This window comes from Notamacropus eugenii, chromosome 5, assembly GCF_028372415.1.
Source record: "Notamacropus eugenii isolate mMacEug1 chromosome 5, mMacEug1.pri_v2, whole genome shotgun sequence".
Classification (NCBI taxonomy): domain Eukaryota; kingdom Metazoa; phylum Chordata; class Mammalia; order Diprotodontia; family Macropodidae; genus Notamacropus; species Notamacropus eugenii.
The window spans coordinates 323,316,600-323,339,135 of NC_092876.1; positions in this window are offsets into that span (position 1 = coordinate 323,316,600).

Genomic DNA, 22,536 nt, shown 5'->3' on the forward strand with positions numbered 1-22,536 from the left:
CAGGTTGAAAGAAAGAAGAGAAGACTGTGGGAGGTGGTGGTAAAAAATTAAAACTCAATTCTGGAGGGGAAGAAAGAAAGGAAAATTAAAAGCATGCAACTGAAAAAGCTCAAAAAATAACAAATTGAAAATCCTCAAGTAAATACCAAATTAGAAAATACTGAAAACCAAAGGAGAGATTAGTAAAATTGAAATTAAGAAAACCATTGAACTAATAAATAAAAGAGTTGGTTTCATGAAAAAAACAATAAAATTGATAAACCTTTGGTCCATTGGATTAAAAAAAGAAAGAAGAAAACCAAATTAGCAATATCAAAAATGAAATGGGTGAATTCACCTCCAATAAGGAGGAAATTAAAATAATAATTAGAAATTACTTTGCTCAACTTTATGCCCATAAACTCAACAATGTAAATGAGATGGATGATTATTTTAAAAAATATGAACTGCCCAGATTAACAGAAGAAGTTGAATACTTAAATAATCCCATCTCAGAAAAAGAAATTGAACAAGCCATCAATGAACTCCCTAGGAAAAAATCTCCAGGGCCAGAAGAATTTACAAGTGAATTTTATCAGACATTTAAAGAACAGTTAATTCCAATACTATATAGATTATTTGGGGAAATTGGGGAAGGAGTCCTCCCAAATTCTTTTTATGATACAAATATGGTTTTGATATTTAACTAGGAAGAAACAAAACAGAGAAAGAAAATTACAGACTAATTTCTCTAATGAATATAGATGCTAAAATTTTAAATAAGATTTTTAGTAAAAAGAACACAGCAACTTATCATGAGAACAATACAACAAATCTAACAGACACCACATGATTATCTCAATAAATGCAGAAGAACCTTTTGACAAAATACAGCACCCATTCCTATTAAAAACACTAGAGAGCACAGGAATAAAGGGAACTTTCCATAGAATAATAAGCAGTATCTATCTAAAACTCTCAGCAAGCATTATATGCAATGGAGATTGGAGATAAGTTAGATGCATTTCCAATAAGATCAGGGGTGAAACAAGGATGTCCATTAACACCACTATTATTCAATATGGTAGTAGAAATGTTAGCTGTAGAGAAGATAAAAAAATTGAAGGAATTAGAAAAGGCAAAAAAGAAACTTAAGTTATCACTCTTTGCAGATGATATGATATACTTAGAGAATCCCTCAGATTCAAGTAAAAAACTACTTGAAATAATAAACAACTTTGGCAAAGTTGCAGGTTATAAAATAAACCCACACAAATTTTCTGCATTTCTATATATTACTAACAAAGCCCAACAGCAAGAGATAGAAAGAGAAATTCCATTTAAAGCTAGGGTGGACATTATACAATATTTGGGAGTCTACGAAGCCAATATAATAAAAATGACAATTCTACCTAAATTAATTTACTTATTTAGCACCATACCAATCAAACTATCTGATAACTATTTTCTAGAGCTGGAAAAAAATAATATCAAAATTCATCTGGAAGAACAAAACATCCAGAATAACAAGGGAACTAATGAAAAGAAATGCTAGGGAAGGTGGCCTAGATCTACCAGATCTCAAATTGTATTATAAAGCAGCAATTATCAAAACCACTTGGTACTGGCTAAGAAACAGAAAGGTAGACAAGAGGAACATGCTAGGTACACAAGACACAAAAGTCAATGAATATATCAATCTTCTGTCTGATAAACCCAAGGACCCCAGCTTCTGGGATAAGAACTCACTATTTGACAAAAATTACTGGGGAAACTGGATAAAAGTGTGGCAGAAACTAGGCATAGATGAATGCCTGACACTATATACAAGAATAAAGTCCAAATGGGTACATGATCTAGGTATAAAGATTGAAACTATAAACAAATTAGTGGAGCAAGGATTAGTGTATTTATCAGATTTATGGAGAAGGGAAGAATTTTTGACTAAAGAAGAGATGGAAAGCATTAAGAAGTGTAAAATGGATAATTTTGACTATGTTAAACTGAAAAATTTTTGCACAACCAAATCCAATGCAACCAAGATTAGGAGGGAAACAGAAAAATGGGAAAGAATTTTTGCAACTAGTGTCTGTGATAAAGCCTTCATTTCTAATATATATAAAGAACTGAGTCAAATATACAACAATACAGTCATTCCCCAATTGATATCAAAGGATATGAACAGGCAGTTTGCAGAGGAAGAAATTAAAGATATCTATAATCATATGAAAAAATGCTCTAAATCACTATTGACTAGAGAGATGCAAATCAAAACAACTCTGAGATACCACATCACACCTATCAGATTGACTAACATGACAGAACAGTTAAATGATAAATGTTGGAGATGTGGGAGAGTTGGAACACTAATTCATTGTTAGTGGAGCTGTGAGCTGATCCAACCATTCTGGAGAGCAATTTGGAACTATGCCCAAAGGGCTACAAAAATATGCATACCCTTTGCCCCAGCAATAGCACTTCCAGGACTGTATCCCCAAGAGATCATAACAATGGGAAAGGGTCCCACATGTGCAAAAATATTTATAGCAGTCCTCTTTGTGGTGGCCAACAACTGGAAATCAAGGGGATGTCCATCAATTGGGGAATGGCTGAATAATTATGGTATATGAATGTAATGGAATACTTATTGCGCTATAAGAAATGATGAACAGGAAGACTGCAGAGAGACCTGGAAAGACTTATATGATCTGATACTGAGCAAAAGGAGCAGAACCAGGAGAACTTTGTGCACAGCAATGACCACAGTGTGAGAGAGATTTTTCTGACGGACTTGGAACTTCATTGCAATGCAAGGACTTAAAAAAATTCCTAATGATCTTTTAAGGCAAAATGCCTTCCATATTCAGAGAAAGAACTTTGGAATTGAATTGCAGAATGTAGTAGATCATTTTCTTTTGTATTTCATTTAGGTTTGTTTTATGATTTCTCCCATTCATTTTAATTCTTCAACACAACAAGACTATAGTGAAAATGTATTTAATAGGAATGTATGTATAGTACCTATATAAAATTGTATGCCATCTCAGGCAGGGAGGGGGGAAGTAGAAGGGAGGGAGGGAGAAAAATAATCTAAGTTATATGGTAGTGATTGTAGAACACTGAAAACAAATAAAATTAATGTAAAAAATAAAAATACTCAACAGCAAAAAAAAAAAAAAAAAAAAAAAACGCTGCACCACAGCGCTGGGTAAAAAGATTGTTCTACAGAGCATGGACAGTAGGCTATTCTTCTTCTTTATTGCCAGTGAATTAAACATAAAGTAATGGCCTTAATTCTTAAAATCAAAAGGTTTTACTGATGCCTTTTTTTAAAATATTACAGACATTTCCTGATATGCCTAGACCTTGCCCATTGAACACTCCCTTTTCACAAAAAACAAAAAAATGGTTAAGCAACATCAGTATAACAACTACTTCATGCCTACATTCTTCTACTTCTTGACTGATAGGAAGGATGTGGGTTTTATCATGAATCCTGTGGAATGAATAGAACAATAAGAAATTAAAACTTTGTATAGTAAAGACCATTTCAGGGATATGCATCATAAGACAATGAGAAGTTAACAAGATATGTGGTATTTGTGGAGTAGTCAAATGGGTTCTGGATGGGATGGAGAAAATAAGAGAAGAAAATATAGTCCCCTGCCTTCAAAGAGCTTCTGGTTTGTCTTCTGAAAAGGATATTAATACTCATATTCAACAATGATGAATGATGTAAGCCAGAATGTAATTAAGTGCTAGATGACGTAGTACTAACTATAGCTGCTCTGGAAATTCAGAGAAGAGGGACATCACTGAGTCCACTAGCAGATAGAAAAGGTTCCTTGGGAAAAGCTGAAGTGGTAAAGTGTTATCCATCATTAATATATTATAAGAAATTTAAAAGATATTGAAAGAAGGACAGGTAGAAGGGAGCAAAAAAAAGATATTCCAGAGCTCTGAGAAGGTCAACATGGGCAAAGATGTCTGAGGCAGCAATGCAGTGGACAGGAAGTAAGGAGATTTGCCTGATTGGAGCAAAGGATGAATATTGGCAAATAATGGGAATGGGAATAATTAAGTGGGTAGTATAGAGAAAGTCCAGAAAACCCAACAAGTGTTTGGATTCAATACTATAAAGTTATTAAAATATTTTCAGCCTGGGTGACATGAAAAAAAATGTTTTTGCAACTTCCTGTATGTTTTGCAGGCTAGTGCCCAGGTGAGTGGAGAGTTGGGGTACTAGAGATTGATACAGCCTATAGCTTTAAAAAAAAAAAAAAAGAACCTTTTTTCTTTTCTTCTCAGGAAATAATTCATTTTCTAAGTGAATTCTGAGAAAGCGTTTTCATTGATTGTAGCCAGAGTAAAGTGAGAGATAGTAAAGAGTTCCCCACAAAAAGAAAATTAGAGTAAATCTGTCAAGTGCCTGAAATTTCCCTATTGTGGAATCATTGTTTCTGATTAAAGCATTGCTTTCTCCAGGCTTTTCTGTTAAAATGCAAATCAACATCATCATCATCACCATCATTTTAAAAATGCAAATCCTCTGGGGGGAAAGAAAAGATTAAAAAACTCCTGAAAAATAAAATAAATGAATTCATTAGATTCCTTGGCTTTAATTGCTGGAGTATACTGAGACGAATGGGGTAATGGTGGCAATAGATAAATCTTTAGGGAGACTTCAAAGGGATGGGGAGGAGTAGGGTACAGAGATAGAGGTAGGGACAACTTTGCTTTCATTGGTATGGCTAACACCGAAAAGAGAAAATGAATTCTACCAAAGCTGGTCAGCATCTTCTCTGTAACTAGGTCTTAGAGAAGTGAGAGGTCAGTGATTTGCCCAGGGGTACAGAGCCACTAAAGGCAAACTGTGTTGCCCTCACAATTTTGCAAAGTCCCATCTCTGATTCTATTAAAGACCAAAATAACACAAATCCTAGAGAGTGAGCAAAGCTCCTTCTGTCTTCCCATATCCTCAGAATGATGGCACATTCCTAAGCAAGGAAATTGGTGTCACCCCTGCATGGAAAAGAAAAAGGTGATCCTATTCAACCTTGGGTTATTTATCTTTCCCCCAACTGCATAAAAGCAACACTAAAATGTTAATCTTCTTGTGGGATAATAGAAAAGAGATCATCTGGAGTTTATAAAGCATTTTTGTTAATGGGTTCATTTTAATAATAGCTGATCTTTCCATCCACAGCAAGTGTATTTCTGCCACCTCAGCAAGTCGCCTTGAATATTTTCCAGGGTGAGCTTTATGACTGAGATATCATAAAAATATAGAGGGCCCTGTGTCATCCATGGAGAACAATAATAGCCCAGCCTAAGACCTGACACAAGCCTTTTCAGATCTGGTCAAATTAACTTTTATAAACTTTTAATCATGGGTAAAGCCCAAACTTTTCAATTATAAATCTACTCACAAGGCAGACCCTGCTAAAAGACACAGAACATCAAAACTAACATTTTCTTGATTCTGTTCTCAGAGGCTGCCACCCACCTCCATGAACCTGTAAACTCTATCCTGCCCATGTTTTAGGACCAGGATATTAGATGCACTAGACAAAGGTATGTTTTACAGCACCCTTAATTCTTGAATTTTGGACTTTGTGTTTGCCCCTAAATCTAATAGTTTCCTACCATTAAATTTATGGCAAGAAAATAAAGAAGAGATCTCTTTGAAAAAAAAATCATGCTTGTAAATTGAATCAACCATTCTGGAAAGCAACTTAGAATTATGGGGGTTTTAAGTGACTAAAATTTCTAAATCCTTTGATCCAGAGATCCCCGTGATGAATGAGATACTCCCAAGAATGTCCAAAGACAAGAAAGGTACCACATACACTAAACTATTAATAGCAACCCTTTTAATTTTAGCAAAGAAATATAAATAAAGGAGATAACCACTGATTAAAGAATGACTAAACCAGGGGGTTCTTAACTTCTTTTATATCATGAATGCTTTTGGCAGCTTAGTGAAGTCTCTGAACCCCTTCTCAGAATGTTTTTAACTGTGAAGAAAATGCTAAAGCGGTTAGATGTTAATGAAAACAAAGATGCATTTTTTCCCGTCCAAGTTAACAGATGTTCTGAAATCTATCTATAGACTGCTTGACAATCCATGGACCTGGGATTAAGAACTCCTGAGCTAAACAAATTATAATATGTAAACTAAGCAGAACCAGGAAAACACTATACAAATATAGTAAATTAAGTAAAACAGTGTCAATAGAAAACACAGCAACAACAAAACACAGAATATTTTGTGATTATCACAGAATCTCCACTTCTGAAAATTAGGAGGAATTTCAGTGGACATTAAATCCAACACATACATGAAATGGCATAATCAGTTAGGAAATGTGCAACTTCTTCATGAAGTCCTCAAAGAAAAGGAACTCAACACCTTTAGAGCAGGGGGGGTTTTATCTATTTTCTATCAAGAATCCCTTTGGTAGTCTGGAATGTTTTCCATGTTTTAAACAAAATGCTTAGAATTACAAAAGAAACCAATTATATTGAAGTATAGTTAGCAAAATATTTTTAAAAACAAATTCATGGAGCCCAAGTTAATAACCCCCACTCTATAAACCCTCTGAACCAGAAATTACATTACTACTAGGCTTATATTTCTTTGAATGTTGTTGAGTTATTTCAGTCCTATCCAATTCTTCTTCAATGACCCAGGAAGAAAGAGTAAGGCTGATGACTGTGCAATTCTTCCTTACTTAAATCCAGTTCACACACAAGTCAGAACATCACCCATGTGAGTGGTCCTCTTCACAAATGAAGGACGAAAACAATTTCCTTGATAAAAAGAAAATCCTCATATACACAAAAATGTTTATAGCAGTATTCTTTGTGATACCAAATACTGGAAATAAAGAATTTCCCAATGTTTGGTGAATCATTAAACAAATTGTGGTACATGAAAATAAAGTGATATTACTGTGTTAGAAGAAATGGCAAATGTGAAGAAATATAGAGAAGCATGGAAAGAGTTAGATGAACAGATGAACAGTGAAGTAAGCAGAATCAAGAAAACAATATATTCAAAGACTACAACAATGTAAATAAATGGGAAAAAAACAACCACAAAAAAGTCAAAAGTACAAAAATTACAAGGAACAAGAATAGCTCAAAGGAAGAGATAAGAGAAGGCACCATACCTTATTTCTTTGTAGAAGTGAGAGGTCCATAAATGTGGTTTATTGTCCATATTTTTTGGACTTTTTCAATGTATTAATCAATTTTTGTAATATTTTTCTTTTGTCTTTAAAAAATATTTGTTCCCTGGGTGGGAAAGAATGAGGACAGATACTAGAGAAACTTATGGTAATATAAAAAGTCATGAATAACATCATATATACAAAAAAAAAAAAAGAACCTCCTACTTTAGTTCATTCCACTTTGAGACAGCTCTGGTTGTTAGGAAGTTTTTCCTGGCATCAAGTCTAAATTTACCTCTTTGCAACTTCTACCCTTTGCTCCCTATTTTGTCCTCTGGGGCCAAAAAGAACAAGTCTAATTCCTCTTCCATATAATAACCCTTGAAATATTTGAAGATAAATATATTTTCCCCACTAAGTATTATCTAGGCTAAATAAACTGAGTTCTTTCAACAAATCCTCACCATATCACTTGAACTCAAGGTCCTTTACCATTTTGGTTACTTTTCTATGTATACTTTTATACTGATAATGTTCTGTAACATTTTGTTGTGTACCTAACCTATTCCACTGATCCACCACTCTGTTTCTGAGCCAGTACCAAATAGTTTTGATGATTGCTGTTTTCTCAATGTTGTTCTTAATCCATAGCATCCACAACCGAACACAATATTGTAGATAAATCCGAATAGGAAGGGAAACCAGGAGAGGCAATGGTTATTAGAACTGGACCCCAAACCATAACCAGACTGTCTTTATGTATGATTGCCTTGTGCATCATAGCTAAATCCATATGAGTTAAGGAAATCTTTTATATCCTGCACTTGTAACAAGTCAATTATTTATACTATCCCAATATGTGGAGTTATGATGGCTATCAGTAGCCCTCTTAAGACAAAAATCCTAAGACCTCACCTCAGAGAGGTGAGATTTTTCCTGATCTCCTTAACTGGAAATGCTCTCTCCCTCCTTTGAATTCCTATAGTTCTTCTTAGTAGCCTCAATTCTAGTTCTCTCTTTAATTCAATAAACACTCATTTAGTACCTACTGTATTCTGTAAGAGAACTGAATGAGAGAGGCCCAGGATGGAAAAACTGATGGCCTGAAGAGCTGAGTTGAAGTCTCAGTTCTGATATTTACCAATTATATGAGCAAGGCAAGTAACAGTTTCTAGGAATCTAAATTTCCTCATGTATAAAATGGGAATAATAATACTTGACTCTTCCTACTTCAGTGAGTTGTTAAAATGGAAGTCTCTTGTATGTCTTAAAGTTCTGCATAAGTGCTTCCCCTATACCTAGAGAAGCAAGAGCAACAAATATTAGAATCTCAACTATGGATGAATGTGGGAATATGGAAAAACAGTCCAGGTCAAGAAGTTTCTCTGTAGGCTTAATACTCAGAGGTGACTATTGGCATCCCTTCAGAATAGTCACAAGGGAGTCTGGCAGCAGACTGAGGTAAATATCTAAGCAAGTAACTAGTAAATATGAAGATAGAAGATGAGTGTCCAGAATATATGAGGGGAAAATAGTGCTAATAAAAAAATTAAGGAAGGAAAATGATTGGTATCAATGTCTGGATTCAAATAGCCCAGTATAAGACTAGAAATTAGAAAAAGGAAATAAAATATTAAAAACCTTGGCAAGAGGAAAGAAAGCATGGCTAAAGTCTCAAGTGAGACTTTATCATATTTTTGCTTAAGCCCTTTGGTACCAAATAAGTTTACCAAAGTAGAGAGTTAAGTATAAAAGTGTATATAAAAGACCCATTTATTAGAACAGGGGGGTACAAACAAGGCCTTGTTAAAAAAAAAAAAAGACAAGTTACTAGAAGCAGAGTAAGAGACCACAGAAGTACCAATAGCACTTAGCTCAATGCTAAACTGCCTCAGCTATGTATGGAGGGTCTTTACATTTACTATCTAGATCAACAATTGACCTTGAAGGTCTTCTAATCTAACATCCTCATTTTACAAATGAGAAAACTTAGAGTAAGAAGGTTATATGCATTGCAAAAAGAAAAAAATAGAGGAAAGGAATAAAACTCAAATCCAGTGTTCTTTCTATCATATCACACTGTCCATTTATTTCAAGATCACAAAACTTTAGATTTAGAAGGGTCTTCATTCTAGCCCACACCTGAGAAAGAGTCTCCTCTAAAACATGCATTACAACTGGTAATGCAGCCTTTGCTAGAAGACCTCCAGAGAATGTGGTGTCATCAAGAGAAATAAGGAAGATTGGTAGAATGTCAGGTTTCAAGGAAAAATATGGAGTTTATATTATCAAGGGATTATGGACTCAAACTCTAGAAGGGACTTTTGGATAACTGCTAATCCAATTCTTCTTTTTTTCAGATAAAGAAACTGAATCTAAAATGTGTTAAGTAATTTGACTTTACTTAAGGAAGTAAGACACATGTAAGTGATACCTCTAGTACTAATTCCTCAACTTTCAAGACTAACCCTCCCTAGGTTACAGTTATTTTCACTACATCAACCACTGCCCTTAGTTTCAAGTGTCTAATACTTCCTTTATAATAGTCCATGATGCCTAGTAGAATTGCCCACTCATAGGTCAATTAATCAATACTGATGTTGTTAAATTAATTTCAATTATTCAACATCAATATTGCATTCAAAAACTACCTACCTACCCACCTCACCCTAAATCTCAGAGTATAAGTTCCTGGAGGGCAGAAACGGTCTGATTATTTTTGTATTGTTTCCACATCAAGGCCTAACACATGAATCTATACCTAGTTGGTACTTAACAGATGTTTGTGGGGTTTTTAAAGTCATGACAGTGGTGCATAAAGACTGTGCATGTATTGAATTTGCCTTATTAATCAACATATACTAAATTCAATTCAAAAAAATAATAGATTCAATATTCCACCACCATCTCCTCCCCATGGACCCTGGACCCTGAGAAACATACACAACTAATTGCTATCAAAAATTTAGATGATGGGGGTAGAGTCAAGATGGTGGAGTATGAAGACATACATATGCAGGCTCCCCCCATTCTGCTCATGAAATGCCTGTGGAGAGGGACTCTCAACAAATTTTGGAGCAGCAGAAGTGGAGAACAACAGAGTGGAGGAGATTTCCAGCCCAGGGTGACCTGAAAGGTCCACAGGAAAAGTCGTTTGCACCAGACATGGAACAGAGCCCAGCCTAGCCTTGGCTGTGAGGCTGGCAGGGCTCTGGGAGGAGGAGACATCAGGGGTGGAATCTCCAGTCACAGTAGCAGTGAATCCCCAGTCCCAGCAGCAGTGGTCCGCAGATCCCTCATCCCACAGGCACCAAAGGTCAGTGACGGGGTTTTTTCAGCTGGCGTGGAAGGGAGAGGGGCCTTCCTATAGCTCCAGCCTCAGGCACTGGCCTGCAGAGGCCACATCTGGCAGGCAGCAGCAGTTCCCACAGCAGCCATACAGCTGCTCACATCCATTGTTGGATCCTAAAATCCCGTGGGGGCACTAAGGAGCTGAATATTACCTAAGCCCTGTGTAGAGGCCCTGAGGCAATTGATCTTTATCTCATACTGAATGGTGGCCCTGCCCATCCAGCTTATCTGAAAATCAGCCCCCAGCACTGAGTTGGCAGAACTGGAGGCCAGGTGGCTGTGGAGAGGTATCTGCTAAGATTCTGGGCACAAAAAAAATAATCTCTCACTGCTCCCAGACCAGTGTACACACTTGATTGTGCCACCTTGGAGGAACTGAGATCCTACAGATTCCCAGAGTATACCCTACTCTTGACAAAGGACCCAAAAGTCAAGTAACTGGTTGGGAAAATGCCTAAAAAGGGGGGGAAAATGAGTCTATAGAAGGTTACTTTCTTGCTGAACAGATATGTTCTCCCATCCTTTTGGATGAGGAAGAACAATGCTTACCATCAGGGAAAGACACAAAAGTCAAGGCTTCTATATCCCAAACATCCAAAATAAATATTCAATGGTCTCAGGCCATGGAAAAGCTCAAAAAGGATTTTGAAAATCAAGTAAGAGAGGTGGAGGAAAAATTGGGAAGAGAAATGAGAGCACACACACTCACAAACACAGAGAGACAGAGAGAGAGACAGATACAGAGAGAGAGAGAACACAGGGTGAATAGAATAGGATGGGATCATATCTTTAAAAAAATGAAATTAAGCAATGAGAAAGAAATATATTGGGAGAAGAAATGGAGAAAGGGAATGGGGCAAATTATCTCTCACAAAAGAGGCAAGTAAATGACTTTTCAGTAGAGGGAAGAAGTGGAGAGATGAGAGAAAAAACATGAAGTTTACTTTCATCACATTGGACTAAAGGAAGGAATAAAATGCACACTCATTTTGGTATGAAAACCTATCTTACACTACAGGAAGGTGGGGGAGAAGGGGATAAGCAGGGTGGGGGGATGATGAAAGGGAGGGCAATGGGAGGAGGGAACAATCTGAAGTCAACACTCTTGGGGAGGGACAGAATCAAAAGAGAGAATAGAAGTAATGGGGGGCAGGATAGGATGGAGGGAAATATAGTTAGTCTTACACAACACAACTATTATGGAAGTCATTTGCAAAACTTCATAGATACGGCGTATATTGAATTGCTTGCCCTCCCAAAGGGAATGGGTGGGGAGGGAGGGATGAAGAGAAGTTGGAACTCAAAGTTTTAGGAACAACTGTTAAGTGTTGTTCTTGCAACTAGGAAATAAGAAATACAGGTAATGGGGTATGGAAAATTATCTTGCCCTACAGGACAAAAGAGAAGATGAGGATAAGGGAAGGGAGGGATGTTTGAAGGGAGGGCAGATTGGTGACAGGGGTAATTAGAATGCTCAGCGTTTGGGGGTGGGGAGAGGGGAGAAATGGGGAGAAAATTTGGAACCCAAAATCTTGTGGAAATGAATATTGAAAACTTAAACAAATAAATTTAATAAAAATAAAAATTTAGATGATGAACCAGCTTGGTATAATTGAACAATCAGATAGAAGTGGTCATAGAGAAAGGGCTGGACTTTAGGAACAATGAAGTGAAACACAAACAAAATTACAGGACCTGAATGGTGATGAAGCAAAGTCAAGGTAAAACTACAAATCACCAGAGATTATGGGATAGTGCACAAAGCATTGAATTAGGTGTAGAAAATGTAAGTTTAAGGCCTAGTTCACCACACAGTTTAACAGCTGCGTGGTGCTGTGAAAGTCACTTCATTTGTGTGGGCATCATTTTTTTAACTCTAAAATGATGCTGTCTAATGTTTCCTTAATATTGAACCTTCTATGATTCTATAAAAACCTATAGACAGATGCAGGGGATGGACTATCCCAAGTTCAAGCAAATAGTCATCAGACAGATCTATAGATAGTTATAAGGTGAGAGAAAGTTACATAGAAAAATGAGCAGGTAGGGATCCAGCAACGAGTTATTGCAGTACCTTGTGGAACAGGGACAGCATATGCAGGATAATACCTCTAGCTATAGAGCTTTTTGGCAATAGGAACTGTGCAGGTCTTTGATATATTAGGCATTCCATATATTTTTAAAATTACTACAAAGATGGCAAAATCATTATTTTAGTCTGCAAACAAAACTTAAATGCTGATTAAGTTATAAAAAGGAGTAAATACATTATAGAATAGATTCTAATAGCCTTCTTCCCCCCAAAAGTAATTTAATGACTACAATGTGATTTCTACTCTATTAATAACGTACCCAATCATTTCTGTGTTGTTGGTAGAGACTATATGAAGATAACGTTATCTTATAGCATGCTCTTTTCCTGCAATTAGTTGCCTACATTTCCTGACAGACTAATTTATGTGCAACTGGTTTTAAAAAGCAAATACATTTTGCATTTAATTGCATTCTGTTGTAATCCTTCTGTTGACAAATTTGCGTGTTTTCCTGTTTATTTGCTAATGCTTTCCTCTGCTCTAGAATGATAAGTCATAGGAGTCAAAATATTTTTTTGATGAAATAAATACCATAGGGTAATTAAAGGCCAGATGTATGACTTGTTGGGGATTTTTACTCATTGCATTTCAGTCTCCCCAGCTGAACTTTTTATTCCTGCTGTGTGGAGAGTGAAGAAAAATATGATTAAAATTGCCATTCTGGGTCTTCTTGTTTGCTGCTCAACAGCTGTACCAGCTGAAGGTCATTACAAGTTTACCAAACTATTTTGAGGAAACAGCAAATAGTTTCTTTAATTTATTTCTCCCTTTACCTTGTGACACAAATGCAGGCATTTCTTCAGGGTTAGTCTATGAGGAGAATCACTTGGCAGGTTCCTAGGGGGAAAAATCTACCTCTATTAGAGATACTCTTCAGCTTAAGTCATTGTCTCCTGTAAGACACAGTTAAACTGTAAAAAAAAAAAAAAAAAAGTTCCCCAGGAAGGGTAAAACATTGGGCAATTAGCACTTATGAACACATTAGCAGGAATTGCTGGGTCCAGGAATAAAAAGACCATAATATTGCCCTATATTCTTGCAAATCTGCAATTTGTGTTATGTACTGGGCATCACATTTTAAGTACTTAATGAACTGGAGACCATCCAGAAGAGGGCAGCCTGGATGGTAAAGGGTCTTACATTTAAACCACATGTGGTTCCGTTTAAAGGCTGATAGTCTTTGATCTTCAGCCTTGAGAACAGATTTGGTAGGAACAGGATCACAATCTTCAACTATTTGAAGAGCATATGGGAAAGGGATTAGGTTTACTTTTGTGAAACTGAGCGATTCATAATCTCTCTGGGCTTCAGTTTCTTCATCTGTAAAATGAGAGGTTAGACTAGATTTTCTCTAAGATTCCATCTAGTGGCAAATTCATGATCCCTAAAAATTGATCTGTCTGTAACTTCTGCCCACTAGTCGAGTCTACCCACTGAAACTGAAAAAGTTCATTACCTTTTTTCTATAACTTCCCTTCAAATATTTAAAGATCAGAGACAGTGTCTTTCTGAAATCTTCTCTCATCCAAGCTAATTATCCTAATTTCTCTCAACTATTTCATATATGACATTGTTTACCACCGTCCAAGTTGCCTTTATCTGCACATGACTCAATTAATTGATTTCCCTCTTAAAAGAAGAGACCTTGTAGGTCATTAAGTACAATCTGCACCAAAATAGAAACTCCCCATATAATAATCTTGATGCTGAGGTCCTTATCAGAGATCCCTGGAAGTTATTCAGCCTACACTTGATGATCTCTCCTGAGGTAGTGCATTGCACTAGGAGCACACTAATTTTGGGGAACTTTTTCCTTGTTTCAAGCTAAAGGATACCTCTGTGCAACTTCCCAGAATTCAGTGCTTTTAGTTCTTCCCATTGAAGGCAAGCACAACAAGCCTAGTTCCATGTTCAGATGCCTAATATGTGTCCTCTAGGTCTATACTTCTCTAAGCTAAACCTCCACATTTTCTTTAGATGCTCATATGTAAGACCATCCAGAAGCCCCACCATCCTTTGGACATACTTACTTGTCAATATCCTTCCTAAAATTTGTTGTTCGGTCGTTTTCAGTCATGACCTCATTTGGAGTTTTCTTGGCAAAGACACTAGAGAGGTTTTCCATTTCCTTCTCCAGCTAATTTTGCAAATAAGAAAACTGAGGCAAACAAGATTACATGACTTTGTCAAGGCCACACAGTTAGTAAATATCTGAGACCAGATTTGAACTCAGGAAGATGAGTCTTCCCAACTTCAAGCTTGGCATCCTATTCACTGTGCTACCTAGCTGCCCATGGCTAAATATTATGCTAGAGGTATGTTTTTAACCAGTGTAAATAATATTGGCAAAATGCATACATCCTAGCATTGCTGATGATTCATCCCAAATGAAGCTTCCTGATTATTCCTGTGATTGATGTTCCTTAATTAACATGGAGATACCTATAAAGTCCAATGAAAGGCAAACAGTTGGACATGGACAATACAGATCCTGCATTGCAACTGTTCACTATCGTGCATTCTATCCCAACCACCCCCTCCATGCTCCTCAAGCTATAAGAATAGTGGCAGTTACCATGTCTGATGGCTAATTATCCAGTGGAGGTAGAGCAAGCATGGTACAGCAACCCTTGGGCATGGTGATTGAGTTATTATTCTTGTTACGAGGAAAGAGAAATTACTGCATGAGGCATGAAAGTCAGAGAAATTAAAATTTCGATATTATTGCTTGTGGTCTGTGAATTGAACAAGTGGATACAGAAAGGAAGAAAGAGCCTTAGAATGTGTACTCCCAGAATCATTGTGGTATATAGGAAGAGTGAGAACCTTTAAAGCCAATTCTGTGTGAAGTACATAGAAAGTATATTCTCAACTGGTTCAAGGCTAGTAACCTCTGCCTGTGATGCTCCTGAACTGAAGTAGGTCAGAGCCCTAGGTCCTGGTGCAGTTTGAAACAATTCCAGTAAGTGGGCTACCATGGGGAGCCTCTCATATTATCTACTCTCTTACCATGTGTCTAAGTCAACCTGAGGCCCGAAAATAGGAAATGAGAAAACACTCATAGGAATGCCAATTGAAGCAGAGTTTAGAGAGTGTTTGAGATGCATGAGTTAGAGCCCATAACAGTACTTCACTGTGTCTCTACCAAGTTGTGGGTAAATTAAATTTCTATCAAATATTTCAAATAAAGCAGATGATTATCTAAGGAATGATTTTTTTAACATAAGGGACACACTGTGAGCTATATTGCCTACAATATTTTGGAAGTGGAGCACCTTATTTACAAGGAAAAATCTTCTTTGGGCAATCTCATGAGAAGCTTATACATTGGCTTTACACAGTATGGTGATACCACACCACACAGACTATATTTTGATAGGTGTACTTCTAACATGTAAGCATATTTAAAGGAAGCAGAATTCTCACAAGTTGGGTGAGAATAAAAGAAAGATAAAGAAAAATGGTAGCTACCTCTAGTCAGGGGTGGGGAACCTGCAGCCTTCAGGCAACATGTGGCCTTCTAGATCCTTGGGTGCCCTTTTGACTGAGTCTAAGTCTTACAGAACAAATCCTTTTATTAAAGGACCTACACCCTAACCAAAAGGATAGTGAATGTGATGGAATTCCAGCTGAGCTATTTCAAATCCTAAAAGATGATACTGTTGAAGTGCTGCACTCAATATGCCAGAAAATTTGAAAAATTCAACAATGGCCACTGAATTGGAAAAGATCAATTTACATCCCAATCCTAAAAAAGGGCAATGCCAAGGAATGTTCACATTACTGAATGATTGAGCTCATTTCACACACCAGCAAGATTATGCGTAAGATTCTGCAAACTAGGGTTTAGCAATACGTGAACTGAGAATTACCAGAAGCAGGCTGGTTTTTGAAGGGGCAAACCAAATTGCCAATGTTCACTGGATTATGGAGAAAGCAGGAGAGTTCCAGAAAAAAAGTCTAATTCTGATTCATTGACTACACTAAAGCCTTTGACTAAGTGAAACATAACAAAATATGTCAAGTCCTTGAAGAAATGGGAATACCAGATCACGTTGTTTCCTGAGGAACCTTAATGTAGGTCAAGAAGCATTAGTTGGAAGCAAACACTGAATAACTGATTAGTTTAGATTGGAAAAGGAATACAACAAAGCTTTATATTGTCACCTTATATATTTAACTTATATTCAGTGTACATCATGCAAAGTGCCAAGCTGGACAAATCAAAAGTTTGAATCGAGATTGCTGGGAGAAATATCAGCAATCTCAAATATGTAAATGATACCACTCTGATGGCAGAAAATGAAGAATTAGGATGCCTTTTGATGAGGGTGAAAAAAGAGAGTTTAAAAGCTGGCTTGAAACTTAACATCAAAAAAAGTTAAGATCTTGGAAACTGGTACCATCACTTCCTGACAAACAGAGGGAGAAGAAATGGAAGAAGTATCAGATTTTATATTTGGACTCAAAGATCAGTGTAGACAGTGACTACAGCCATGAAATTAAAAGATGCTTGCTCCTTGTAAAGAAAACTATGGCAAATCTGCACAGCATACTAAAAAGCAGAGATATCATCTTGCTAACAAATGTCTGTATATAGTCAAGCTATGGTTTTTCCAGTAGTAATATATGGCTATGGAAGTTGGACTTAATAAGGAAAACTGAGAGCTACCAAATTGATGCTTTTGAACTATGGTACTGGAGAAGATTTTTGAAAGTCCTTTGGACAGCAAGGAGATCAAATCACTCAGTACTTAAAGAAATTAATTCAGACTTCACTGGAAGGTCAAATACTGAGGCTGAAGCTTAAATACTTTGGTAACATAATGAGAACACAGGACTCATTAGGGGAAAAAACTCTGATACTGGGAGAGATTTGAAGGCAAAAAGAAAAAGGAATGGCAGAGTATGAGATGGAAAGATAAGGTCATAAAATCAATGAGTATGAATTTGAATAGACTTTAAGAGAGACTGTAAGAAGGAAGGGTCTCCTGTGCTATATAGTCCATGGGGTCACAAAGAGTCAGACATCACACAACAGGGCAGTAATTCTATAACTTGTATTTTGTGGAGAAAATACTTTTATATAGAACTGAATCCTTTCATTACATATTCCACAAAGTGCCTAGTATAACACATAGGCACAAAAAAATTGAATGAAGATTCAATTTGCATTTTTGCAGATATCCCCAACTTATAAACATGAATAATAAAAAAGTTTGCCTACATTTCATTAAATCCAGAATTGATGACTTCTAGAAATTCAGAGATAAAGTCATGTTGTTTTATTTTTTTTTCTAGAAAGGTAGATAAGAAGAGTTTGAAGGAAACACATTTAGGGTGTGCCTATCTTACATTTTTTCTATAGAACCAAGTTTTATAAGTCTATGAGTTAGATATTTGTGAGCTAGTCTAAAAATCCAATTAACAAATATACCATTATTTCTATGCATTCTGTGCACCGATTCCATGACCCACTGAACAAATAGCAAATGAACATTTGAAGTACAAATGTTTGAAGTTTGATGAGACTTAAAGTAGGCTACACATATAGTCTATTCTCAGCTATTGCCTATAGCTACCATAGAATAAGGAAGCTATTGTTTACAGACTTGATAATGTAAAGATTTGGGGTCCACCTGGGCTGCTACAGAATTGCATCCAACTGAAAGAATGGAGTGTGATGAAGTGAAAATAACCTTAAACTGAAAGAGAGGAGTCCTGGATTCTAATTGTGCCATTACCTTTCCCCAAGGTCGTTTCCTCTGTCTGAGACTCTCTTTGAACAAGGTGGCCACTTAGTCCCTTCCAGTGCTCATATTCTCAACTTATTATCCATTACTCTGTGTTCTTCTGACTGTTGGAAAGCTTCAGTTCTAGAATTCTTCATTAGTTGTGGACAACTGTGCTTAGCAGATCTCTGTGCAGTCACAGGAAAGTAAGCCTACGGCAAAATTGTGAAACTACAATACTTTCTCATCTGCATGACTCCTTTATCTTTTTCAAATTTTGGTACCTCTGTCTCCCAGGTCAACAGATTCTTGTTCTGTATGTCAGTACTCTATTGTCTTGATCATTCCCTAAGGTTTTAATGAGAAAAATTTATGGTATTAAACCTCTTGGGAATATTCGAGTTTTTCAAGTAAACTCTAAAATGCTAAAAGAATGATAAATTCATAAGTTTTTAGAGTTTGAATGGACATTAGCAACCATCTGGTAAACCCAAAATGCTTGTTAGGAAACTGAGACTTGGAAATATGAAGAGGTTCATCTAAGACCAGACAATTAGTAAATGTTAGGGAGAAGATTCAAATTCAGCTGTCTTTGCTCTCAATCCACAAGAATCATAGATCTAGAAGGAACTTTGGAGGCAATTTATTTCCAAGATCACAGAATCAAGGAATGTAGGAGTTAGAAGGGACCCAGTAACCTTTTGTCCAACCCATATAGTTGTCAATAAACAAATGACTCTATAATGGTAGAATTTCAGGTTTGGGGGAGAGAAGGAATATTTATAGGAAGAGACCCCTCCCCCCAGGGTTCCACAAAGTATGTTAGGTAGTCATTCCTATACCCTACCTCCTCACAAGGCCAAGTCTGATACCCAATCAAAGTTTAAAAAACCTTTTATCAGACTATTTTAAGGACATTTCCCCCTATCTTCTTTCTCCTCCTTGTCTCTGTCTCTGTCTTTCCTTTTCCTCTCAATGTTGTTAGGCCCAGATACATATCAGTTTTTTCTCAGCTTCCCATTGGGACTGAATTTAATCTTGCAATTACCACATTTTCAGACAAACTATTTCTGACTTTGGATAAAAGACCAAGGTCAAATTAGAATTCAATTTCCTCGCAGTCTAAGTTCATAAAGGATTTTTTGTATGTGGGTTGTGGGTATTTTCTTTTTAAGAAACTGAATTGCTTCTCTCCTGAGTATTAACAGCTGGCAATTGTGAATTAATGTAGAGAGTATAAGTATATACGAAAAATATCTATTCATTTTCCTTTCAAATGTCTAAAGTATAAATCACATTTAGATAGCATCTAGTACATAAAGCAAGGGCAGAAGAAGAGGAAATGTATTTTCTTGAATCTTAGAATCAAAACTTGAGTGGTCCCTAGACCTGTATTTGCCAAGTCATTGACGGTTAATATGATCTACACCCTGAAAACAAATTTGAGAGCTTTCTGGATGACACCCCAAAGGAATAGACACTGCTTGGATCAGGCAGAACATAGTTTCTGATAATCTGTTGAGAATGGAGAAAGGGGTGGATAGCAATCAGCTTTAGCTGAGGACAAATTACCATGTCATTACCATGTGAGTATGCCTGAAGAATTGGAAATCTTCATCTTTTTTTTTTTTCACTTAAAAAGGCAAAAAATGACCAGTTTGGTATGGTTAGAGAACAATGCTCAGGAAGGTTAACCTTCAAATAAGGTAAGAAATTTTGCAGAGACAAAAATTTTGTTCAATGGCTGACCGCTCAAAGTCAAGCATGGACTGCCCCCTAACCTCTTCGAGAAGATCACTCATAATCTCATCCACATACTGACTCTTTTACCCCAGCCACAGACATACCTTTAAAGTCAGTTACAGGTTGATCTCAGAGGCCAGGAATGAATTAGCTGCAGAATGACCCATTACTCCAGCCATAAACTTTTTCCTAACCTTGGCTACAGACTGACATCTAACCTCAATCATGAACAGACCTTTAACTTCACTTAAAAACTGACCACCAAATTTAACTATAGACTGACTTTTTGTCCTAACCACACACTATTCTATAACTTGGCTATGGGCTGACCTCTAACCTTAGCCTTGAAATGACTCCTCCCATCATCTGCAGACAGATCCCTAACTTCAACTACACCTTCACTTCTTACCCAGACCCAGAATGACCCTTAATCTTTACAATCTCAGAGACTAGTCCATGCTAACAAAGTGTTAAAAAGATTGAGGATTTCCTCAAAGGCCTGTGTGACAATTAGCAAGGATTAATGAGCACTGCCTTATTTTGGGAAATACATGTAAGTGCTCTCTAACCATGTATAGAGTTGTCAATCTTTTTTTTATTTCATGGATTCCTTTCATAGTCTAGTGAATCCTCTAGAATCCTTCCTCAGAATAATATTTTTAAATGTATAAAATAGAACAGATAAGAAAATTGATTATATTGAAATAAACATGTAAATTTTTTCCCTTCTAAGTTCATAGACCTTATGAAATTTTTCAATAGATCTCAGATTAAGAAACTCTGGACTATACCACTTCTACCTTATCCTTAAGTAAGGGCACTTAAAACCAAGGCAGAAAGAAGACAGCATCTGTCCTAGATTCAGCAGCCAGACCCTATTTATGCTATCTCCCAGTCTAACTAATCCCTATTTCTTCCTGATCATACAATGCTACCTCTCTCCCCCTTTTCCATCTCTCCTTTATATGTTGTCATCTTCCATTAATCATATGAAAAAATGCTCTAACTCATTATTGATTAGAGAAATACAAATTAAAACAACCTTGAGGTATCATTTTCTACCTACTAGATTGGCTAAAATGATTGAAGGGGACATATTGGAGGTGATGTGGAAAAATTAAGACGCTAATTCACTGCTGGAGGTGCTGTGAACTAATCCAACCATTTTGAAGAGCAATCTGGAATGACACCCAAAGAGTTATTAAACTGACTATCCCTTTTGACTCAGAAATACCATTATTAGGTTTGTTTCCAAAGATGATTTATGGGAAAAAGAGAAAGATCTTATACATTCTAAAATATTTGTACCCACTCTCTTTGTGGTGGCAAAGAGCTGGAAATTGAGGATGCCCATCAATTGGGGAATGGCTGAACAAGTGGTGGTTGTCATGTAATTATACTGTGCTATAAGAAATCATGAGCTTGATGATCCTAGAAAAACATGGATAGACTTTCACAAAATAATGAAGAGCAAAATGAGCCACACTAAGAGAATGTTGTATACAATAACAGCAATATAGTTTGAAGAACAACTCTGAATGACTAAATCACTTTATTATAAATACTCAAATTAACTACAAAGGACCTATGAAGGAAAACTCTGTCTGCATCCAAAGATCGAACTGATAAATAGAAATATGTATAGAATGATTTCACATGTGTGTATGTGTGTTGTGTGTGTGCATATATATATATATATATATATACATATATACATATATATGTATATATATATACACATACATATATTTGTGTCTCAGGGGTGGGTAAAGGAAGAAAAAAGGGAAAAAAGTAACACAACTTTATTATATATTTAAAAGGAATAGCCGGTTGACCACAATAGATTTGCAGTTTCACATGCAGCCATCTTTTTTTTCTATTCTATGTTATAGAAATGTTTGTTTTATTTTTAAGTTCAGAATAAAATAAGATTTTTGAAAAACAATGTAAGTTCCATGAGGAATGTCTGGCTTGCTTGTATTTTATCCCAAGAGATTTGCACAGTGCCTAGAACATGTTATTGTTCAGTCTTTTCAGCTGTGTCAGACTCTTCGTGACCCCATTTGAGGTTTTCTTGGCAAAGATACTGGAGTCGTTTGCCATTGCTTTCTCCAGTTCATTTTGCAGATGAGGAACTGAGGCAAACAGGGTTAAGTGACTTGCCCACGATCACACAGCTAGTTAATGTCTGAGGCCAGATTTGAACTCAGGAAGATGAATCTCCCTGACTACAGACCCAGTACTCTATCCACTGGGCCACTTAGTCCTAGAACATAGTAAGCATTTAATAAATGCTTCCTCTATCTGTACCTATTTAGCCATCAATCTGTCTATATCTAATCTATCTTTCTGTTTATTGCTCTATCGATCAACTTATCAATCTATTGATCTATTGATTTCTCTACCAAGCTTGAACCCTGATTCTTGACCATATCTATAGACTCAGTCAGCTCCAACCTATTA